Source organism: Aptenodytes patagonicus, chromosome 1, assembly GCF_965638725.1.
Source record: "Aptenodytes patagonicus chromosome 1, bAptPat1.pri.cur, whole genome shotgun sequence".
Taxonomy (NCBI): Eukaryota; Metazoa; Chordata; class Aves; order Sphenisciformes; family Spheniscidae; genus Aptenodytes; species Aptenodytes patagonicus.
In genome coordinates this window covers 90,927,998-90,938,132 of record NC_134949.1, presented here as the reverse complement: position 1 = coordinate 90,938,132, position 10,135 = coordinate 90,927,998, and positions in this window count along the sequence as shown.

Sequence of the window (10,135 nt, the reverse complement as noted above, 5' to 3'; positions counted from 1 at the left end):
AATCGCGCTGGAAAGTGCCGTCTCCCCCGCTCTTCCTCCTCTTCCCCGATCGCGATAAATAACAAAAGGGATGCGGCGATAGCACCAGCCGGGATTATTCCCTCTCCCCCGCCCTCTCGGCCTCTCCTTCCCCGCGGCGGCCCGCGGAGCCGCCGCCCGCCCCCGCAGCCCGCCGCTCCCGGGCCGGGCCGGGCCGGGCCGGGCGCGGAGCCCGGGGCGCGGAGCCCGGCGCCCGCTGCGCGCTGCGCGGAGCCCGGCTCGGCGCTGCCGGCTTTGTTCCGCCGCGGCCCGGCGCGCAGGCACGCCGCGGGTCGGGGTAACAATGCGTCGCTCCCTCCTTTCTTCTCTATTATTTCTTTTTTTGGGGTGTAACGTGCGGTTTTGTTAATTCACCGGTCCGGCGGAGAGGGGCAGGAGGGGGAGACGCCGTCGGAAAATAAATGTTTGGTTTAGTTTTTCTTCTGGTCCTTCATGAGCTGGCGAGGGGGGGGAAAAAAGGACAAACGAAACCCCCATCCGTCCCTGAGCTTCCTAACTCCTCCTGCATCTCTCGAGCGAGAATAAAGAAAGAAATGCGAACGCTGAAAAGAAAAACAAAACAAAACAAAATAAACGAAAATCTCGGCGCGGGTTCGGAGCGGCTGCGAGAGATAACGTCGGTGCAGGAAAAGGTACGCTCACACGCACAAAAAGAAAGTGCAGTTCCTCCTCCCACCCCTCCCGGAGTGGCAAAGAAGCCAAGGAGGGGTGCGGAAGGTGGCAGGGGCGAGACAGACAGACAGAGCAGAGATGCGTGCGGATCCGCTCCTGGTGCCAAAGGGTTTAGCCTAGAGGTGGTCGGAAGAGATAAAGGCTCGGAGAAAAGGGGACGGCATTTTTTCCCTCTTAAATTGATATTTAATGGGCAAGCCTATTGGACAGAAACCTGGACACGAGTCATTTAATTGGACTTGACATCTGTCACAGTGTGGGAGTTTTCACAGCCCAAATATTTTCAGCAGATCAGATTCTCGCTGAATCTGTGCCACAAATTATAACAGTCGAGAGCAGCCCATGATATAAACCCTAGCCTCTGGATATACAGTTTCTAGCCACGCTTGCTCCCTCCGCCGTTGTCCCCCCCCCCCCAAAATATTGGATACCCACTGATCTAGAAAAACACCGCTGGCATTTCGCATGCAAGCTAATAAATAAGCTTTAAACATCAATTTGCATCATGTACACCAAGCGTGTGGAGAATCATCAGACTGTTTTTCTAGTGCATTTATTTTTGCGGTCCCCCTGCCCTGGCCCCCACCCACTCCCAGTCCCGGTGCACGGCAGGCACAGCCCTGCCGGAGCCAGGGGGACAGAGAGGCCCCCCGGGTCGCTCTGCCCCCCGCCTCCCCGCTCCAGCACACAGACAATGAGGCGAGGGAACCAGCCACGGGTCTGTGGCTTTTCTGCTCACAAGAGGCTGGATGGAGCCAGGCCCCTTCGCGCTGGAGCCAGGGGATGCCTGTGACCGAGGTGACTCTTCTTGCTGCCACCTTGACCCAGCCCCCTCCCAGCTGGCGGCCCCTTCTCCGCTCTGATCCCCTTTTCCCCCTCTCCCTCCCTGCAGATCCCATCAAATGGGGGCCGTAGCCACTTTTCTCAGTGTAATCATCTTCCTCCCTGGGGACTTTTCTCTGCCCGGAGCCTGTGCTGACAGGCTCCCTCCAGAGCCCCCAAAAAGGGGCAGTGGGAGAGGTGGGCAAAGTAGTGGTGTCCTGCACAGCGCAGAGCTGGTTCTGCTGCTCACCAGCAGCTCTGTGGGTGCTTGGCCTCGCCAGAGCCGCTTCTCTCCCTGGGTCCCATCAGTAGGTTGGGTGGGGGCAAGGTGGCAGGAAAACACTTGCAGGGGTCCCCATGGTTCATCCAGTAACATATGCAACAGGTTGGGAGATCTCTGAATGGGGAGAGGTTCTGCTCTTGATATGATTTCTGGGACCTTAACAAGAATGAGTGACGTGCCTGAATAATTTTGGGTTTTGTCAAATTCTTTGAAAATTATAAACACTCTGGCAAAGAATACAATCTCCCTGCATGTCACCTGGCCCACTAGCAAAAGAAATGCCTGCAAGAGGATCCTCATCGACATTTCTTCCAGGGAAATGTGGGAATTTCTCTCCCTTCCCCTGCCCACAACAGGTCTCCAAGGCAGCCGGAGTTTGTCACTTGTTTAGGTGCTCTGACTCCACGTACCAGCACTGGATTCATGGATATCCAATATGGCTCCAGCTGGGCTTCTGGACATGCTTGGCTAGGTGATCCTTGGCTGCCATGGGACGTGCCTGCCAGAGACCCACCATGGAAGGCAGAGTGTAGAAATGCAGCGCAGCCTCTGCCTGGGAGGGTCTGAAACACGTGTGCCCTCAGCCCACCTCTCTGCCAGCCCTGACAAGGGGCTTCCTAGATCTGCAGAAAGCCTCCTTCCGAGCTTGAGGAGAGCGGGGAGGCATTGCTGTGAGGTGCCTGGTTTGCATGGAAAGGGGGGTTACATTGGTGCTTGGAGGGGTGTTTGAGCTCCTAAGCACAGGGACTCAGTAAACCCGTTTGCCACTGTGAAGAGAAGTAACTAAAATCTCAGCTACCCTGCCGGGAAGATTCAGATGCAAATCACCGAGGCTGTGGCACATCCCCATTCAGTTCAGCTCTCGGTTAACCTTCACAGGTGCTCTTTGGAGATCAGGATCTGAGCAGTTCAAGGTAACTGTGCTCCGCATTGCAAGACCCAAGGTCCCACTTCCACCAAATGACCACTTTCCCACACTTCAAGGAGCAAGCTGTGAAGGAGACCATCTCCAGAGCTTACTTGTCTGTGGCTCAGGGCTGGGGGCTTTGGGCTTGCAGTACTCCTCAAGGTGTAAGTCTGAGGCCTCAGCCCACAGAAGCTGCAGGTGATGGAACAAGTAGATGGCTAAGGCTGTCATAGATAACAACCAGCAAGCTGCTAATTCCTGCCAGCCACCTTGCTCTCTGCTGCAGATGCTGTCACACGGCTTGCTTTTTATTTTTAATTTCCAGGAAGAGACCAAGCAGTTGCATCTCGATGCCCTTTGGTTATGAGTGGACATTTTTGACACCTCATAAAGTGCTGTTTACTGCCACTGTGATCCAATTACCCCACTGCTCTGCTCCCAGACGTGTTAAATCCAGAGGTTCCCACCCTGCCCTGGGCATGCCAGGACTGCGGCATCTACCCGAACAGCCCTGCTGGCATACCACCAATCTTCTCACATCAACCTCAAGAGCCAGGGTGTAGCTTCTGTATCTTTAGCCCTAAGAAGCCAGTCAGAAATGCTGGAGCTGACAGTTTGGCTCTTTTCTGAGCAGACAAAGCCACAAAGCCCAGAGGCAAGGCCACATTCTCCCAGTGGAGAGGTCTCCTGCCTCCCACCAATCACACTTGGAGGAAGAGTCTGGTTTCCAGAGCTTAATATTCCTGGGGCCGACTGGCCCAGACGTGGAGGTCATCAGAAATGATCAGAAATTCTGGGGCAAAAATGCAGGTGATGGAAACTAACACAATTCCATTTTGGCAAAGGAGGGATGACTAAAGCTCTTCCTCAAGCTCTCTGTATCTTTTTTGTTAGAATATAGCCTGATGCAAGTGGAGACCTGCATGTTGGGAATCAGTACATCATGGTTTAACCCCAGCTGGCAACCAAGCCCCACACAGCCGCTTGCTCACTCCCCCCGGCAGTGGGATGGGGGAGAGAATCGGAAGGGTAAAAGTGAGAAAACTCGTAGGTTGAGATAAAGGCAGTTTAATAGGTAAAGCAAAAGCCGCGCGCACAAGCAAAGCAAGGAATTCACCATTCACCACTTCCCATCGGCAGGCAGGTGTTCAGCCATCTCCAGGAAAGCAGGGCTCCATCACGCATAACGGTGACTTGGGAAGACAAACGCCATCACTCTGAACATCCCCCCTTCCTTCTTCTTCCCCCAGCTTTATATGCTGAGCATGACATCATATGGTCTGGAATTTCTCTTTGGTCAGCTGGGGTCATCTGTCCCGGCTGTGTCCTCTCCCAACTTCTTGTTCACCCCCAGCCTACTCGCTGGTGGGGTGGTGTGAGAAGCAGAAAAGGCCTTGACTCTGTGTAAGCACTGCTCAGCAATAACGAAAACATCCCTGTGTTATCAACGCTGTTTTCAGCACAAATCCAAACCATAGCCCCATACGAGCTACTGTGAAGAAAATTAACTCTACCCCAGCCAAAACCAGGACACAGTATGGTCCCAATGGAAGCTGCATAGATGCAAGGCCACCTTATGACTTGTATCCCCAAATACAGTCATGGCCACTGTAAGCCTATGGTTGGTGTCTTCACTAAGCAAGTACCTCAATGGCATCAAGACTAGCTGAAATTCCCAAATGGTATCAAAGGTGACCTCAATGGTATGAATAGCATTGGTTTGGCTTCCCCATAAAAGGTGAAATTACAGTCTCTGAGCTGCACCTGACGAAGGGAAAGTGAATAGGAAAAACTGAGGCATAACAAGGGTCTCCAGTTTGTACAGTGGATGTCCAGGGGCATTGTATGGCTGTGGCCTTACTGCAGACTAAATCCATGATAGCGAATCTTGAAGCACAAGTGGACAGACATCTCCTGGAGGAGAATCTGGGATTCCATTTTGCCACACTGGAGGGCTATAAGGGAGCCAAGAGCATCTATTCTTCTTTACCTGGCTTGAGATGCTGCTCCCAGGGCTGGAGACATAGGAGAAGTGGAGCTGATTTCTTGTGGATGGCATTGCAGCTCACACAACTCCCATCTCCTTCCCAGCAACCTCATAAGTTTAATGAGAATGAAAGGTGGCCAGAGAAAGATTCAGTATCAAAAAAACCACATCCCACCTTTGTAGGGACCATCTCACTGAAAAGCAAGAAGAAAATCACTCTGTTTTGACTTCCAGGGCTTGCGGACAAACCAATAAAACCTTATGATCCAGAACTGCTCACTAGATAAGACCTAGCATGGAACTAATATTAGTTAATTCATTAATGATAGCTAATAAAAGCTGCCCACTGCTATGAGACTTACAGCAAAGCATCACAGGCCACCAAACAGTATCAAGTGATAGGTGGTGCTGAATCTGCAACAGAGACTCACAACCCAGGATTTTTCAGGGGCCAGTGGGATTGGGCTTTGGAAAGGCAAGATTCAGAAGAGGATCGTCTTCAGGGTGTAGTCAGAAGAGACAAGAATGAAAACAGCGCTGCCGTGTGATGGTATTTTATGGAAAGGGTGCACTTGCTTGTGTAAACATCTCAGATTCATGTCACACAATCATTTGAAGGTAATGTCATTTGTGATAACAGCCTGTGTTGGCGCGTACCCACTAAAAGTCTGCAAGGGTGCAGCACTAACACCCCGGAGTAGCCATTTGCCTGCGGAGATGTCCTTCTGGCCTGGCAAAGCAGAAGAATGAAAGAACCCAGCTGGGCTCTCCAGCACTGGGCCAGGTATTAGGAAAATCATTTTTCACTTGCAGCCTGAGCAAATCTCTCAGGGCCGCCATGGGGAGACATCAAACACGGGAACCCACAACACCGCTTTTATGGCGTTGCTTGTCAGAGAAGAGCTGCACTTCCATTACCGACACGTCCTCTATCTGTCGAAAGGACAGCTTTCCAGGATGCTTGAGAACATCCATTCTCTTTTATAGCATACGCCATTCACGTTGCTGGCATATGCTGCCCATTGAAATAAATGGAGCTTGTCACTCTTGGATGTGTTCCTTGGAAATAAACGGTCAAACAAATTAGAACACTGAGCCATGAAAATCCTTGTCCTTTTGAAAAATCTGTGCTGGATATAGCTCGGTGCCTCTGCTCATGGTTTCCTTGGACATTTGGGTGATATTTTTTGTTTTCCACCGCTCACGTTTGCTTTCTCTAGGCAGTGGGATTGAGGCTGTTTTAATAATGGGTTGGGAGCTTTGAGGCTGCTGGCAGGAACGGCCTGTAACTGGGGAAGGTGAAAAAACTGTTTCCCTTCTGAGCCACTAACAGAGGGACCAGGGCTACCAAGTCTGGATGCGAGGCCGCCCTGGCTGAGGCCTGCGAGCATTTGCTGGACAGGCAGGCCCTCTCAGCTTCTCCCTTGCAAGTGTGGGTGTGACTGTCTCTGGGACTGGCTGCTATGTTTAAACCCAGTAGTCTCCAGGCTAGCTAATGGTTGAAATCTGTGGCTTTTGGACAAAATCCTGATTCTTTTTACCTAGTTGCAGCCTTTGGCTCATGTCCCTTGGTTTCTGTTTTGGTTCCAGTCTTTTCCTTTGCCTGTTGGACTAGACGAGCCGTGACATTAAGATCAAGCTCTAGCTGCTACTGTAAAGGGCCAGGTGCCACCATCGGGGTGTTCAGGACCCTTCACTGCCATATTGTTTTGACATCTCCAAAGATCATCCTTGAAATGTTAGTTAATATTCACAGCTCTCTTGAGGGTAGGGTGTCTCGGGAGATGGAGGATGATGCGGAGTTTTTAAAGGCTGAAGTGACCACTGTGAGCATCTCTCTGCAGGTTGAAGGCCACAGGACTTCCCCATTCGTTCCCTGTATGAATGAGCGTGCATTTTTCAGAAATAATATTGGTGCTTGGTCTAAACATTGCTGGTGGAAGAGGATTCACCATGATCCTTGGCAAGTTACTGCACCAGCCATTTCTCCCCACTGTTGAAAACACTGATATGGAAAATGAGCATGCACACCTTCGGCCTCCAGCTGTCGGATTTTGTTATATCTTGGCCCCCTGGATTAAGAGTTCTCTGTTATATTATCAGGTTTAGGCAGGGATTTTGTAAACAGGTGTGTATGCATGTGTGCTGTACAGCTGATATGCCCGCGTGCACCAGTTATTAGCTTGGACTTTCCAGTCATGCGGAGCCTAGCTACAGCTATTGCTGCTGCTCCTGTCAGACGTCTGGAAATTTTCGACAAATGGGAAAATTCCACCTGGGCAAACATTTCCAGAAGAAAGAGGAGACATGCCTGAGTAAACCTAGACATCTGTCGGTCCTTCCTAGGTCAGTATTCATTAGTAGTGGTGGTATCAATTCTGCAGCCTTCTCTTTGTTAAACTGAACAGGTTTGAATGCCTTGCATCATGCAGAAGAGACTAAGCCTGCTTTACTTTTAAGGTAGTTCAGCTCTGGGATATTTCCCATTCTTCCTCTCCATAACCCTAGTCCAGAAATGAGATGCTTAGCATGCCAAGCTCTGAATATAGAACAAGAAATACATATCATGCTTTTCAATGGGTCTGTAAGATTCTAAGGCAGCCTGGATGCTCCTGGGACAGGTGTATTAGAAATCATATCATAGTAAAATCACAGAAAACACATATAAGAGCCCAAGAATGGCCACAGTGTGTTAGACCAAAGGTATCTTGTTTTCAACAGTGACCAAAAGAGCATGCCTGGGAAACCTGTGAGAATAACATAAACCTACAGTGATATTTCCCCCGAATATTCTCCTGACATCCAGTTAATTGCAGTTTAATGCACTGGATGAACTTTTCTTCTACGAATTTGTCGAGTTGCTTTTTGAATTCATGTAAACTTTCAGCATCCATAATTTCCCATGGCAAGGAGTTCTCTGTGAGCCATGCAAATTAAGTAAATGCGTAAAGAGATGCTTGTAAACATGTTTGCAAATAAATTAGGCAAGTTTGCTGTATTACTGGGGCTTCTATTGCTGATGAGTACATGAAGAGTAGTGTTGAGTATGTGGGCAGTAGTGCCTTATGTTTTCAATGAATGCATTTGGTTGCAAGTATAAATAGTGGGTGGATTATAGCCAGTTAGGGAAAAGAGGAGGAACCTCCTACTGCCCGAGTGGGGGGAAGGTAGCAAGACCAAGGCCTGGCTCCTTGAACGCAGCTGATCACCTTACATTGGCCTGGGCCAGGGTCTGCCAATACGACCAGGCATGCCCAGGCACACACATTTGTTATATAGCTTGGAGCCATGGAAAGTGGCTGTGTGGAGCAGGCACTAAAGCAGTTAACAAAACAAGCCAGAAACAGAGACGTGAATGGTAACCTTTGCAATGCGCTAACAAGTCACACACACAAATAACCAGTGAGCAGTTTGTGAATTAAGCAGGACAAATAGGGGGAACTTGGTGATTTTGATACACGCCTGGTGTACTAAATAGGGTGCGTGGGCTTATGCGGCTCCCAAACACACATGGCTGGGGTGCAGCAGTTAGTGAATTGAGGGGGAGGCAGACACAGTGTGCTTTGCCACCGAGGACCTTACCTGTGCACATGTGTGCAACTGCTGGCTGCCAGGGTGAGGAAAGAAAAAGTGGATGTCAAGTCTAGCTGGCAGCCAATGCATCTGTCTTCTGTCTTTCACTCCCCCACAGTCGAGGTGGAACTTGGCTATTTTTAAATCTGATGCCTGTGTGTGTAGCCATGGGGAATGCTCTTTCTTGTGAAAAAGGAGAAAAAAAAAGATTTTGAAGCCACCTGCATTCCATAAGCAGATATTTCTCCCTCCATTGATGCCACGCACCCCAGCCCCCAGGTCTCCTTTCTTCACTTGGAAGAAGTAGAACTTGTAAAACAAAACCCGGTGATCATAACTGGACAGCTTAGGCCAGCTGACCAGGGAAGAAAAACCCTGCCATGTGATATATGCAGTGTAAGGACTGCCTCACTGGAGGATCCAGGTGCTCTGCCCAGTTCAGTGTCCATTCCCCAGCCATGGCCAGTATTGGGCACCCCACAGGTGGGTGCATCGAGCCCTCTGGAAGATGCTGATGCAAATGTCTAGTGTTGCGACCTGAAAATAGGATGTGCCCATATGAAACAGAGTTCAAAGGTTAAGAGCACGTCTGTAGGAGTGACACAATGGGCACCTAGCAACCAGGCAGTCATAAATGTCATTTTAAGGTTTACCTCATACTGCAAGTGGCCTATGGCAACCAGGTAAGCGCTCTTCAGGAGCAACTTAATCAGACAGGCAGGTGGAAGGACAGCTACTCGCTAGCCTAAAGACACCTGAGTGGCTCTGTTGTGCCATGTCAAAGGGCCGTCTTGCCCCATATTGACACTGCTTTGTAACAGAGGCTTAGAGGAGTGTGAGAACAAGGTGAGTAACATCACCAGGCATGGTCTCCTGTCTTCTAGCAAACTGTGACTTGGTTATTTCCTGGGGTCAGAAGTGGTTTGGGGGGTTTAACGATCCCAACTCATTTTCTACGAATTTGTTCTTTTTTTTTTTTTCTTAAATCATACACACACACACACACCCCTTTCTTTTGTTTGTTCTGAACATGCTGTATTTCATTTGCCTCCTACTTTCTGATTTCTAGGAACAATGAACAACCATTCTCTGCTCTTCTCTTTCCATGCGTTAGCTTTTCCACTCTTCCTGCTTTTGTACACCTCTATCATATCTTTCTCCCCAGCGGTCTCTTTTCCAGCCACAAAATTCCCAAGTCTACGTAGTTCCTTGCTACTTTATCCATGTAGTAACTTGCATGGGAGCAGCTGCATACCTTTGTCCATCTTTGTTGCCCTTCCTTTACTGCAACAAGTTCTGCTATGTCATTTGGGGTGGGGATAGGACCAGAATGTACTCTTCAAGATGTGGATGCATCATAGATTCATACGGTGACATAATGGTGCTTTTGGTTATGTCATGTATTCCCTTTCTTTCCATGCTCGGCACAGTCAGCTCCCAAAGTGGCTGCTTGTTCATCCTTTCTTCCCAGTAGTTTTATGCCTGGATGGGAGGTCCAGAGGTGTCTGGGAGTGATACTGGATGAAGAGGAAGCCAGGACTTCTTCCGTCTAAGCCCAGACCCACAACCGAGTCAGAAAGAGGTCTCAAACAAATGATTTCACCTCTCTGTGCCTCAGCTCTGTCCCCAGGAAAGGGGGAGTTTCCTAACCTAATGCAGAAGAAACAGTGTGAAGCAAGGTGAGTGTGTCTGAGATCGCTGGATGAATGCTGCCAGGAAAGGGAAGGCCAGTGTTAATTAGGGTTAATTATGTTCACACAGAGAAAGTTGTAACGCTCTTCCTCACATCCCTCCCTGGCTTGTTGTGCTCCCTGCGTTCTTACTCCCTTGTAAACAGGGACTAAAACTAACT